This window comes from Dipodomys ordii, unplaced genomic scaffold, assembly GCF_000151885.1.
Source record: "Dipodomys ordii isolate 6190 unplaced genomic scaffold, Dord_2.0 Scaffold220, whole genome shotgun sequence".
NCBI lineage: Eukaryota > Metazoa > Chordata > Mammalia > Rodentia > Heteromyidae > Dipodomys > Dipodomys ordii.
The window spans coordinates 126767-139887 of NW_012267436.1; the positions used below are offsets into that span (position 1 = coordinate 126767).

At 39.9% G+C, this 13121-nt stretch overlaps 1 pseudogene; it reads left to right on the forward strand.

The window, feature by feature from the left end:
• The first annotated feature begins 1241 nt into the window (after positions 1-1241).
• Positions 1242-4892, forward strand: LOC106000484 (annotated as a pseudogene).
• Positions 4893-13121: the final 8229 nt, after the last annotated feature.

The following is a 13121-nucleotide window of genomic DNA, read 5'->3' on the forward strand; positions in this document are numbered from 1 at the left end:
GAGTCTCAGATGTTCCTACCCAGGCTGACTTTGAACCATCTAGCATACTTAGATCTCAGCCTCCTGAGTAACTAGTATAGGCATGAACCACCAGCACCCAGAAGTTTGATTAACTTTTTATAATGATGAAATCTTCAGTGATCACTTGTCTAAGAGAAGAACTACTGATAAGAATTGAGATTGAAACTGGAAGAAGACAGACAGGTAGCTAAATATGTTTAAATATAAGAAATGAGATGCTGAACCCTTTAATGGTCACAAAATAAGTTCTATGAACTAAAAGGAAATCTACTTTAATAAAATTTTAGATATCTTTTTTCTTAACTAGTTTTTATGCGATTTCATTTATTGTTGTTGTTGTTGGTGGTGGTGGTGGTGGCGATGGTTGTAGGGCTTGAACCCAGGGCCTAAGCACTGTCCCTGAGCTTTTTCACTAGTACTCTACCGCTTTGAGCCACAGCTCTCCTTCCAATTACCTGGTGGTTAATTGGAGATGAGAGTCTCACAGACTCTCCTGCCCTGGACTGGCTTCAAACTGCGATCCTCAGATCTCAGCTTCCTGAGTAAGATTATGGGCATGAGCCATTAAGACCTGGCCTGGTGAGATTCATTTTAAAGACTTAAAAGGAAAATTGGGTCTATAGTCAGCTGATATTTGACAAAGGAGCCAAAGACATACAATGGAAGAAACACAGCCTCTTCAACCACTGGTGCTGGGAAAACTGGGCGGCCACATGCAGAAAACTAAAAGTGGACCAAAATCAACTCAAAATGGATTAAAGACCTTAACATTAAACCTGAATCTCTGAAACTACTGCAGGACAGAGTAGGAGAGACACCTGAACTGATAGGCACAGGAAGGAACTCCCTGAACAGAGTCCCAGGGTCACAACAAATTGGAGAGAGACTCGACAAATGGGACTACCTTAAAATAAAAAGCTTCTGCACAGCTAAAGCTATCCCAACCAAGCTAGAAAGACAACCAAGTAATTGGGAAAAAATATTTACCAGCAATATATCAGACAAGGGGTTAATATCCATTATATATAAGGAACTCAAGAAACTAATCCCTCCCAAACCTAACAAACCAATTACTAAATGGGCAAGGGAACTAAAGAGGGAATTCTCAGATGAAGAAATAAAAATGGCAAAGAAACACATGAGGAACTGTTCACCATCCCTGGTTGTGAAGGAAATGCAAATAAAGACAACCCTGAGATCCCACCTTACCCCAGGTCAGAATGGCCCACATCCACAAGTCAGCCAACGACAAATGCTGGAGGGGATGTGGAGAAAGAGGAACACTATTACACTGCTGGTGGGAATGTACACTTACACAACCACTTTGGAAAGCAGTCTGGAGGGTCCTCAGAAAGCTAAATATTGACCTACCCTATGACCCAGCCATACCACTTCTAGGCATCTATCCTGAACAACAGGAACCAATATACAAGGACACGTGCACCTCCATGTTTATTGCAGCACTGTTCACAATAGCTAGGATATGGAAACAACCCAGATGCCCCACCACAGATGAATGGATTCCAAAAATTGTGGTATCTATACACAATGGAATATTATGCAGCCATTAGAAATGACAATGGCATTTGCAGGGAAATGGATAGAGCTAGAAGAAATCATGTTGAGCAAGGTAAGCCAAGAGTGAAGAGACAAACCGTACATGGTCTCCCTGATAAGTGGATGCTAAATCCAAAATGTTAGGTGATACGACAAAACTAACAGGACTTAAGAAACAAAGAACTCCCACTCATCTGGTCGAACCACTACTAAATAACCCCATGCTGCTGATCACATGTATGATGTATAGGTGTACACCGTGATATGTTATAGACCGTGATAGACAATTTGCTCCAGGAAAGTTAGAATGAGTTTGTGACTTTAAATGAGCATCATCCCACAATACTGTGAAATTTGGGAAATTATGTAATCAATTAATCACAATTAAAAAAAAAAACTAGAAGTGGCACTATGGCTCAAGTGATAGAGCATGAGCCTTGAGCTGAATTGCTCAGGGACAGCTCCCAGGCTGTCAAGCCCCACGACTGACAAAAAAAATCTTTCATGGGATTGTTTCTAACATATTTATAAGATTATGTCTTTGTTGCTTTGTATGTCCCTCCCACATGGTATAACCCCTGCTTTCATTATATATGATGTTGGTGTATGTGGAGGGAAAGGGAAAAAACAAATCATTAAAAAAAGAGATACAGGAAGACCCACTGCAACAATGAGATGTACAAGTCGTTATGTCAAAAAATGAACTTTACAACTTTGGTGGGGGGGGGGCAGTGGGGAGGATACAAAGGGATGGGAAGGGGAAACAAAGGAGGAGACTACAATGCTTGCTAAGAAATGTGCTCATTATCTTGCCCATGTAATTGTAACCCCTCTATACAGCATTTTCACAATTTAAAAAAATGGGGAAAAAAAAGGAAAACTGGGGAAACATAACTGGTAACCCTATTTTATACCAGAATCCTTGGAGAAGAGTAAGGTGCTATGATCTTTACTACTTTGTTCTGACAGCCATACATATAACACCTGTACTTAAACTTCTGAGGTAGGTACTAAAATTCAAGGTATGTATATATGTGTACTACATGAGCATATTTTTTTCATGAGCATATTTATATAAAGCCTGTTCTTGTCCTTTTGAAAGGCTTACATGAAAACATACGCATAAAAAGATACCTGACTGTGTAATCTATGGTAAATACCTAGTACCATAACATAAAGAGAAATAATGCAAATTAAAAGGAAGATGCTAGGAAGTAAACTAGAGCTTTAGTGAATTGCTCTAGTTTTAGTTCTAGGTCATTTACAATAAATTATCTTTTACAAACACACATGACCAATCAGGGTGTTTCTACTAGTACCTTCCACATTCCTTTCATATGCCCATGGGACATAAACCAAGATTTGCCATTTTCTTTGGCTATAATGGAATCAAACTAGAAACCATTAACAAGATAACAACAAGAACAACACTAGAATACTTTAAAACAAAAATTATATGTGAGTTAGTCATAAAAGTAGTCTCAAAAGAAATTTTCAAGTGGAACTCTGGTTCAAGTAGTAGAGCACCTGCCTCAAGCAAAAAAGTTAAGGGATAGCACCCAGGCCACGATTTCAAGTCCCAGTACGGGCACCAAGAAAAAAACGCAGTGCTGTTAAGTTTTAAAAAAAGATTAATAATGAAGTACTTATTTTTTATTGTCCAAAGAGTTTAGATTATTAAAAATCTGAAAGTAATTCTTAGTTTCTTTCTCAAGAAACAAAAGCAGAAGGAAAATTATAAATAACTGAAATAAATTGAAAATAGAAAAACAGAAAATGGTGAAGTTGATTTTTGAAAGAATCAATGAAATTGGCAAACCTCCAGAAAGACATAACCCGCTGCTATTAGAATTGAAATAGGACAACATACTGTTGTCACTAAAAAAGTGATAAATACCAGTAACTGCTCAAATACACAAGAAATTGGTAAATTACTCAGAAAACAGTGTGCTACAATTTGTGACACAATAGAGAACCTGAAAAGTCTTAGTGTCACTAAATTTGTATTGAAAACATTCTTGAGAAAGGTCTCCTAACTCTGGTGGTTTTACTGGAGAACTTTTCCAAATACCTAAAGAAGGATAGATTCCTATACGGTGTATTCTAGATAAAGAAGGTATTCATTTTATGGGGGGTTTATTTCAGATTTACAAGGCTAGTTCAATTAAAAACTCAGTTTGACTTACCATCCTAATGGGCTAAAAATGAAACCTATCAATTGATTTAGAAAAGGCATTTTAACAATACCTGTTCATATTAAAATTCAGAACAATAAAAAGGGACTTTTCAATTGCACAAATAATTGTATTAGCTTTGTGTTAAAATGAGATACTTAGCCAACTAACTTATACCCAAAACAAAAAGTATTTTATTTAACCCAATTTTGGAAACTCCAAGGCATACAGTATAGTTCTGGTTAATCTGGTAGATGATGACACAACATGGTGAGGGTTTCTATAAGAATAGTAGGGGGTAAATGAACTTTACAACTTTGGGGGGGGGAGTAGATGGGAAGGGGAAACAAAGGAGGAGGCAACAATGCTTGATAAGAAATGTACTCATCTTGCCCATGTAATTGTAACCCCTCTGTACGGTATTTTCGCAATAAAAAATTTTTTTAAATAAAGCGACATAGGTGTTATGTCCCCAACACCTAACACACACACACTCACAAAAGAACAGTAGTGGTCACCCAATCAGCAGGCCAAAAGCCCTGAGGGCACCATGCTCTGAAGAGGGACTTTTCTGCACCATCAGGAATTTCAATTTGGAGAACCAAGGGGAACAGGAGATAAGCAAGAGTAAGCCCTCTTTGGTTCACAAACACTTCCACCAAATAGCTTCTGTGGAGCAGATGAGCTGTCATCCAGAAATTGAGAGAGAAATTACTTTAAAAGATAAGCATGGGAGCTGGGGGTTTAGCCCAGCGGAAGGGCATCCACCTGGCGTGCACAAGGCCCTGGGTTCGGTTCTCAGCCCTGGGGAAAAAAAGATAAGCTGCTGTTATTTTTGAAAGATACTTATGTTGGTTCCAGATCCTGTGTCTTCCCTGAAGGTAAAAAAAGCCAGTTCCAAAGGAGTTCAGAATGCCCAAAGACCATCACTTGGAAACATGTCACCAGCATTCCTAAACGCAAAATTTCCATTATGGAAGTACTGACACTTCTCAATATAAACTTTAGCCAGAAGCATGGACTGCTGAGAAAATAGCACAAGAATATTTAGAACTGAATGATGTTAAGTCCCTTCTCAAATATTTTGTTAGTTTTGAAGTCTTCTCTCCCGAAAACAAGAAAGCACTGTAATCAAAATGAACAGCATCACAAAAGGACTTTTCCTAGCTCTGATCTGTTTATTTCCTCATGTTTAGCATCCTAAATTTTATCAGTCACTCTGTTTCATGCTCCCCAGACAGAACACAGAATTAATATATTAAGTTCAGAGTTTATAGGATTTGATCATATATATTGTTAAAACCGTTAATTTGATATATGCACTGGTCCTATGTATACATTAGCATGGCTAATCATATCTATAAAAACTAAATTAAAGAGAATTTATTATTTTAGGCATATTGTATCAGATCAAGTAACCAGAATTCCATATTTAAAATTCAAAGGATCTCCAACGTTAGGTGATTAATTCTTTGGTGTGGGGTTTGAAATGAGAGCTTTCTTGTCTCCAATACAGACACAATGTTTTGTTAGGGAAAGATACCTTCAACAGTGAGATCGAATAATATGATTTCCCAAATAAAGACAGAAGACTAGATAGAAAACATTTTTTATTACTACTTGGGAATCAGAATTGAGGATTTCTTTGACTTGGTTATGAGTATGGAATAACTTTAAAATTAAAGTGGTGCTTATAAAATGAAAGCAATCTGACAAAAATAAATTCAAAAATGTTGAAAGAAGCTGTATTGGACACATTAAAAATAAATTTTTCAGGTGGGCATCTGTAATACTAGCTACTCAGGAGACTGAAATCTTGAGGATCACAGTTCAAAACAATTCAGGCAAGAAAATCTGTGAGACTCCTATCTCTAGTTAAAACCAGCAAAAAGCTAGAAGTGGAGTTAAGGCTGTAGTGATCGTGCTAGTCTTGTGTGAATAAGCTGAGTGCCCAGGCCCTGAGTTGAGGTCCCAGGAAAGTGCGTGCACGCTTGCGCACGTGCACACACAAGAATAGCCCAGGATAAGTGAAATCAAGAGGGTGATCCAATAGTGTTTTCCGATTTTCATGCTAGTTAGAAGTAAGGGCAATTGGGGGGGGGGCGGGGGGGAGGATGGTAAGGGGAAACAAAGGAGGAGGCAACAATGCTTGATAAGAAATGTACTCATTATCTTGCCCATGTAATTGTAACCCCTCTGTTCAGTATTTTCACAATTTTTAAAAAAGGGGGGCAATTAAAGGGTTTAAAATACCTTTGGAAGGGAACTGGGACAATAGAGCTTCATTCACTTGGACCTTGGGACCCAGTATAAACCCGTGCTGGGACCTTGAGTTAGACTTTATGAGTTTAGCTCTGTATTGCTGTCTGTGAATTCTTGGCTAGGTTGAGACTGAATGTTTAAGAAATGAACATAATGCTATTTTCCCTATGGGCCGTAGTACTGGGTGAAAGTGCATATTAAAGAACTGTGAAGGACCAAGAAAATGACTTTTTTTTTGAACTGAGGAAGACACAATATATTAGCTAATGTAATAAATGATAGGTCCAGAATTTAGGTTTCAAATGTGCGCACACACACACACACACTATGGTTACATCTTGAGCCAGAGCAAAGATAGGCTAGGCCCCTAATCTATTTTAAGATACATCCTCAGTGACTTGAGAACCTCTTGCTAGGTTCCCCCTCTCAATGCCACCCTGGAGAACCAAGTTTCCAGTTGTGGACCTTTAGGGGGCACCAAAACCAAAGCTGAAATGGTAGCAAGGATATATGATGAAAAACAAAGTAATGTCCACTCTTAGCACTTTTTGCAACATAGTACTATAAAGCAAGAAAACAAGAGAAGGCACAGGATTACAACAGAAGACTGCAGATTATGTGATTGCCTAACGTGAAGTTCCAAGAAATCAAAATTCAGTACAGTTGCAGGATACAAGGTCAGGAAGGGTCTATTACATAAGCAAGCAAGTGAAAGACATAATTAAATACCACTTAGGGTTGCTCTAAAGAAAACTACTTATGTGTAAATGTGCCAAAACGTGTAGAATATATAATGGAAATTGTAAAATGCTGGTGGGAAAAAAATAGAATGATTTGCTGGGTTATTGGGTTGACAAACGTATTCCTTTTTAACTTTGTTTTCTTCTTAAGTGTATTGCAGTTCCTATAAAAATCCTAGCAACTTTTTTTTGTGAATACATGATTTAGTCTAAAGTTATATGGAAAGAAAAAAGCCTTCTAAAAGATGTTGAACAAAGTGAAGGATAACTTTAAAAAATTAAGGCTTAATTATATAGGTGCTATAATCAAGAGCATATGGTAGCTGACAGAACGGAGGCAGATTTGTAGAAGAGATTCATAGAAAATCTGGTAAAAACATATATATATATATATACACACACACACACACACACACACACACACACACACACACAAATATGTCTATTTACAAGCAAAGTAATTCTATGAGTAGCAGATCACCTCAACCTCACACGTTATGAACCACTTTTTGAAGGTAAAAACTATAAGAACATCTAGAAAAGCTTAGTATGGTTAGCATGTGCCTACAATATAAGTTTCAAGAGACTCTGAAGGATCACTTGAGCCCAGGAAACCATACAGGGCCAATACAACAAGACTTTGTCTCAAAGTTTAAAGAATCCAAATTTCTAGGGGAAATAAAGCTTGAGAAAATTTTCAGGATATAAGACATTACCAAAGAACTCTTTAAGATTTAGCACAGTGTAAGAGGAATCATGGATGAATTGGGTCTCATCAGAATTAAAATCTTGTTCTGTTAAAGACCTAATTTTAAAAGTTAAAAGACAAATTATAAACTAATAAGATATATTTTCAAATCATATCCAATAAAGGCCTAGAATATACAGTCTTAAAACTTTGTATAGAAACTAAATCCAGTGATAAGATATTCTAAAGGGAATGTACAGATAAAAATGTACAGCTAGAACAGGCTGGGCATGTAATCCTCCCTCCACAGAGGGCTGAGATCCAAGGATCAAGATTAAAAAAGCAGCCTAGGCAGAAAAGTCTGTGAGACTTCTCTCCAATTAACAACCAAAAAAGCCAGAAGTGGAATTGTGGCTCAAGCGGTAGAGCAATAACCCTGAGCAAAGAGGCTCAGAGATAGTGCCCAGGCCCTGAGTTCAAGCCCAATCACTGGTGCACACACACAAGCAGACGAACGCACACACACACTGAAAGAAAAAAGAGATAATCCTAAGCGCTGACAGGTATGAGGAGAAACAATCACTAGTACACTGTTGGCATGCGTATAAATTGACCATGACATTACGTTGGGATAGTGGTGGACATTACCAAGTACTTCTCAGAGCTGAACCTGAAGCTGCAGGGCCCAAACAACCTGCTCTCATGAAATCATTTGCAGCTAAATTAGACTGTGGAAAGTGCAACTTGTAGAAAGAAGTAACATTAATCCAATCGAGGAAAAAAGCCTACAACACTTGAATATGTTAATAAATGCTCTCAACTAAGGCATTTTATGAAAGGTTCAAGGACATGAAAAGTAAACATGGAATTGAACATCTTTGCTACACTGTTTAATGGGGAACCTGCTAATAGGCCTGATAACCTATAATACAATCATTCCAGTGCAAAGTGATGATAAGCACTGCTTGAATTCTTACAAATGTCACGTAAGCAATGATGAAGTTCACACTTTGAAGAGATGCATTGAAATATGCATCTGTATTTTGAACAACTTACTGCTGGGAGCAGTTCTTTTCAAAGCTTACCATTGAAAAGAGTGCTCTGCTCTAGATGAACCAACACAAACTTGGGAACAAGTTGTGACTGGCAACAATCATCCATATCAGCTAACATGTCTCACCAAAGAAAAGCAGTTCCAACCATCACATTAGGGATGCATTAACTAAATGATCAAATACAGCAGGCTAATTATTTGTATGGCCAGAAAATATGGTCCTTGTAAATCTATCATAATTTCATAATAAAAATTTAAAATTTAACTCATGTTGGATTAGTCACATTCAAATAGAGGTTAGCTCTTTGCCAGGATGAATGTGACATACCTCACTGTCATGCGGTATCATCATGACATTGTCATGAAGGAATGGAGTATAGATAAGGGACAAGGAACTGGAAGACCAAGTGTCGTTACTAGAACAGTAGTGATTATAAAGAATGAAAAGTAACTTGTTTCTTACAGCCCGTTGAGCATTTTAAGAAAAAAAAAGGTTAAGCAAACATTTAAAACACACAGAAATACAGCCTCTGGCAGCTTTCTAGTCTCATCTCTTAGGGAACCTGCCAGCTGATTGACCAAATTTTGCTGCTGTGCATCAAAGAGGGTACAGCATTTAGTCATAATAGGAATTTTTAGGTTTGGGGCATTTGTCTTCCCTGAATTCATTGCTTCTTGTGACACCACTATTTGTAGACTAAGGAATGCCACTTAACTTCATTTTGACAAGGAATTACTTCATGTGTGTATATGTGTGTACTTTGATGTGAACTCAGGGCCTGTGTGTGCTTCCTTAGTTTTCTTCAAGTCTAACATTCTACCACTTGAGCCACAGCTTTTTTGGTAATTAATCAGAGATAAAAGTCTCACAGACTTTCCTATCCTGGTTGACTTCAATCCATGATCCTCAGATCTTGGCGACCTGAGTAACTAGGATTGTAGGGATGAGTCACTAGTACCTGTCAGGTATGTATTTTTTTTTTATATATTTGCAGTGGGCTCGATCTCTGACTTCATATGGTGTTGTGGTTCTGTTGTCATTGTGACAAATATGTCAAAGAATCAAGGGAGAAAGAATGTTTTGGCTCACAGTTCCAAAGGGTTCAGTCCATAATTATTTGGCTTTATTACTGTGGGTCTGAGGTGAAGCTAAACATCATGGCAAACAGTATATGGTTATAGTAAAGTTGTTCACCTCATAATGGCCTACAGTCAAAGAGAGGAGGAAGTAGCTATGGACGAGGTGTTCCCATGAAAAGCACTCCTCATAGTGATGTACTTCCTCCAGCTAGGCCCCATCTCCTCAAGTTTCCACCGTCTCCCAAAAGTGCCACAGGCTGGAATCAAGGTTTCAACACATGAGCCTGAGAGGTACATTTCATATTCAAACCATCCCTACGGCTTGGGTCCATCTCATGGAGCAAAAGTACATTTGGTCCAAAAGTTCAAGTCTAAAGTATTCTCTGTGATAACAAAATTTTAAGCTGTGAACCCCTGTAAAGTAAAAAAGGAAATTATAGTCTTCTAATATGTAATGGTACAGGATGAACTCTCCCATTCCAAAAAGTAGGAACATTAAAAAAAAATGAAAACTAAAGCAAAACTAATATGCAGCAAGGCAACCATTAAATTCTCCCTAGCCCCATGTTCGAAGTCCAGTGGCATGATGTGAGCTCCAAGAGGCTAGGGCAGCACTGCCCCTATGGCCCTTGTGGCTATACTCCACGTAGCTTCTGTCCTGGACTAGCTCTGCTGGATGCCTTGGCTTTACTCACCAGGTAGTCCATGTTGCTAGTGAAGGATTGACCCCCCCACACACACACCTTATTTTCCCAGGTGCATACAGATACCAGACAACCCACCAAAGACAAGTGCAGACTGCCCATCTCCAGCAAGGCAATCTAAGCCTGGCTGTAAACATTCCATTGTGGGCCCAACCAAAAAGCCCCCACCTCCCTTGACCTCTTTTTCATTGACCTCTGCCTCCTTGCTCAGACCTCATAAAACTCAGCTCTGGTTGCAGCTCTAACACACAGTCTCCAAGCTCGGGGGAAGGCTGTGTCTCTAGCTGTTCTATCTCAATAAACAGTCCTCACCTGTGGAAGACTGAGTTCGGCCTGTTCCCTTTCTTTCTCCATTTTCCTAACATATGGTGCCAAAACCTGGGAGAGGAGACATGCCAGAAGTAACCAGGTCCCCTCCACGTGCCTCCTGGCCACCTCTCATCAAACCTTTGATCCTCCACTCTCCCCTCCGGGAGCACAGAACTCTCCATGCCTCTTCCTCCTACACCTTCCTCTTAGTCTTTCCCCTCTTGTACCCCCGGACTCTGATCTCCATGCAGGAGGCTCTTCACCATTTGACCAACTCCACCCACCACTCAAAAGCCTTCAGACCATCCACAGTCTGTAGCAGAGGTACCCCAACACAGACCAGGGGACCCGGCAAGTCCTCTACAGACCTGGGAATTAGAAGTCCCCCACTCCCTGTCTGCCGGGTCCCCAGAGACTCCGAGAGTCTCTCACGCTTTGCTGACCCCATTGACACCCTTTAATTAGGACTTTGGGGATACCCTCTCCTAATTATTGGGCACTTTTTTATTTGCCTTCCCAAAGTACTGAGGACACCTGAAAGGCGGGACAGGCCACGCTTGTATTCCTACCCAAATCTCCAAAGTGGGCTCTAAATTGTTCCCAGAGACACCCCATTGGCATGCCTGCGATCTAATCTTTTTGGGGGGGGAGGGTCCGGTCGTGGGGCCTGAACTCTGGGCCTGGGTGCTGTTCCTCAGCTCTTCAGCTCAAGGCTAGCACTCTACCACTTGAGCCACAGCGCCACCTCCGACTTTTTTCTTTTTGCTTATGTGGTGCTGAGGAATCGAACCCAGGGCCTCAGGCATGCAAGGCAAGCGCTCTACCACTGAGCCACCTTCCCAGCTCCGATCTAATCTTAAGACTCTAGGCTGACTGCTTTACAGTCAAAGAAAACTCGTTTGTCTACTGAAATCTGGTCTTACTATCACTTAAACTGGCCACCGTTGGCCTGAGGTTTGGAACCTTCCATTTTACTCTTACTGATCCAAACAATTCTCCAACAAAACAGTGAGGATCCGAGGTCCCCTACACCCAAGCCCTCCTCTACCTCCACTCCAGAGGGCCTCCCCCCTCGTCCTGTTCTGCCCACCAAGTCCTTCTCTAATCTCTGCTAGAAGACTGCCATCCTTGCTGTTCGGCTCTGCCATAAGCCTCCTAACCATCTCCTGTAGAAGAGTTAACTCCTTATCTTGTAGCAGCTCACTGTCTCTTACCCCCTTTTTCTCCCTCTCTCTCCCTCCTTCCCTCTTTCTCTCTTTCATTGATGACCTCCAGGACCAAAGATCCTTTTCTCCTTCCTTGTTCTTCTAATTATACTCTTGCTATCTGCAATTGGTCCAGATTCTCTAAGCTAAAACTGACTGCTCCAAGCAAATTCCTTCTGTTGACCTCTGTCCCTGTGCCTGCCTGCTTGTGTAGCTGACACAAGGGGGTGGGGGTAGGCCTCCAAAGGTAAAACAACAAGCTAATGGCCCTGCTTAAACTCCCTCTAAACAAGACCCTCCAAACTTACACATTTCTATGTTGTAAGCCCCTTCTATGGCTAATAGACCTTCTTCCCTTCCAGACCCTCTGCTCTAGCTCTTTTGTTAATCTGTCACTGACAGTGGCTGGCTAGCAAATACACTGAGGCCAGCTTCTCTCTTTTAACTGCTCTCTCTTTCCCACCCAAAAATCCCATAATAAAAACAAACCAGTCCTTTTTGTCTTTGGGACTCAGACAATAATCCAATCCTTTTCTCTTTCCAGAGTCCACTCACTTCAGAATCTGGATTCTTAATTTCTCTTCTAGGAGGTTGCAGAAGAAAAATCCCTTCTTCGCACCTCTTCCCTATCAGATACTCTCTCTATCCAATTATTCAAGCATTCATTTTTCAGTACCCCTTAAATGTCTATGGGTTAAAGGTGCTGTCTCCTCCCCTTACAAACCTGTTGGGTCACTCCCTTCCCCAATTCTTTCTACAGGCTGACACCTAGGAAGAGACAAAGGCCACATGATGGGTTTTTCTACAACCTCAGTTCCACCAACCTTACTCCTTTAGGTGTTTAAAGGTTACCTCTTATAATGAGGTATAATATATCTCATTATCAAAAATTAAAGTTTTCTGTTTTTGTTTCTCAATGTTTGTTCAAATATGGAAATTCTGTTAAATTCTGCTTTTTAATTCCTTAGGTTACCATGACATCCATCTTCAGCTTTCCATTAAAGTGAATCTGGGGACTGGGAAGTTGGCTCAGTGGTAGAGTGCTTGCCTAACATGCATGAAGCCCTGGGTTTGATTCCTCAGCACCACATTAAAAACATAAAACAAAACAATAAAGTTAATCTGGTTTATTGTATTTAAAAAACATGCAAGTCAATTAAAGGTCAATATGTCTTGATAGCAAAGATGTTTGAATGTATTTGGTTTCTGGCTAGCTAGATCTTGGTAATTTATAAAAGAACTCTATAGACAATGGTATGTGTTTTAGAGTTTTTGTTTTCCCAATTGACCACATGGTTTTATCATACTGGGCAAAATATCATTTTGC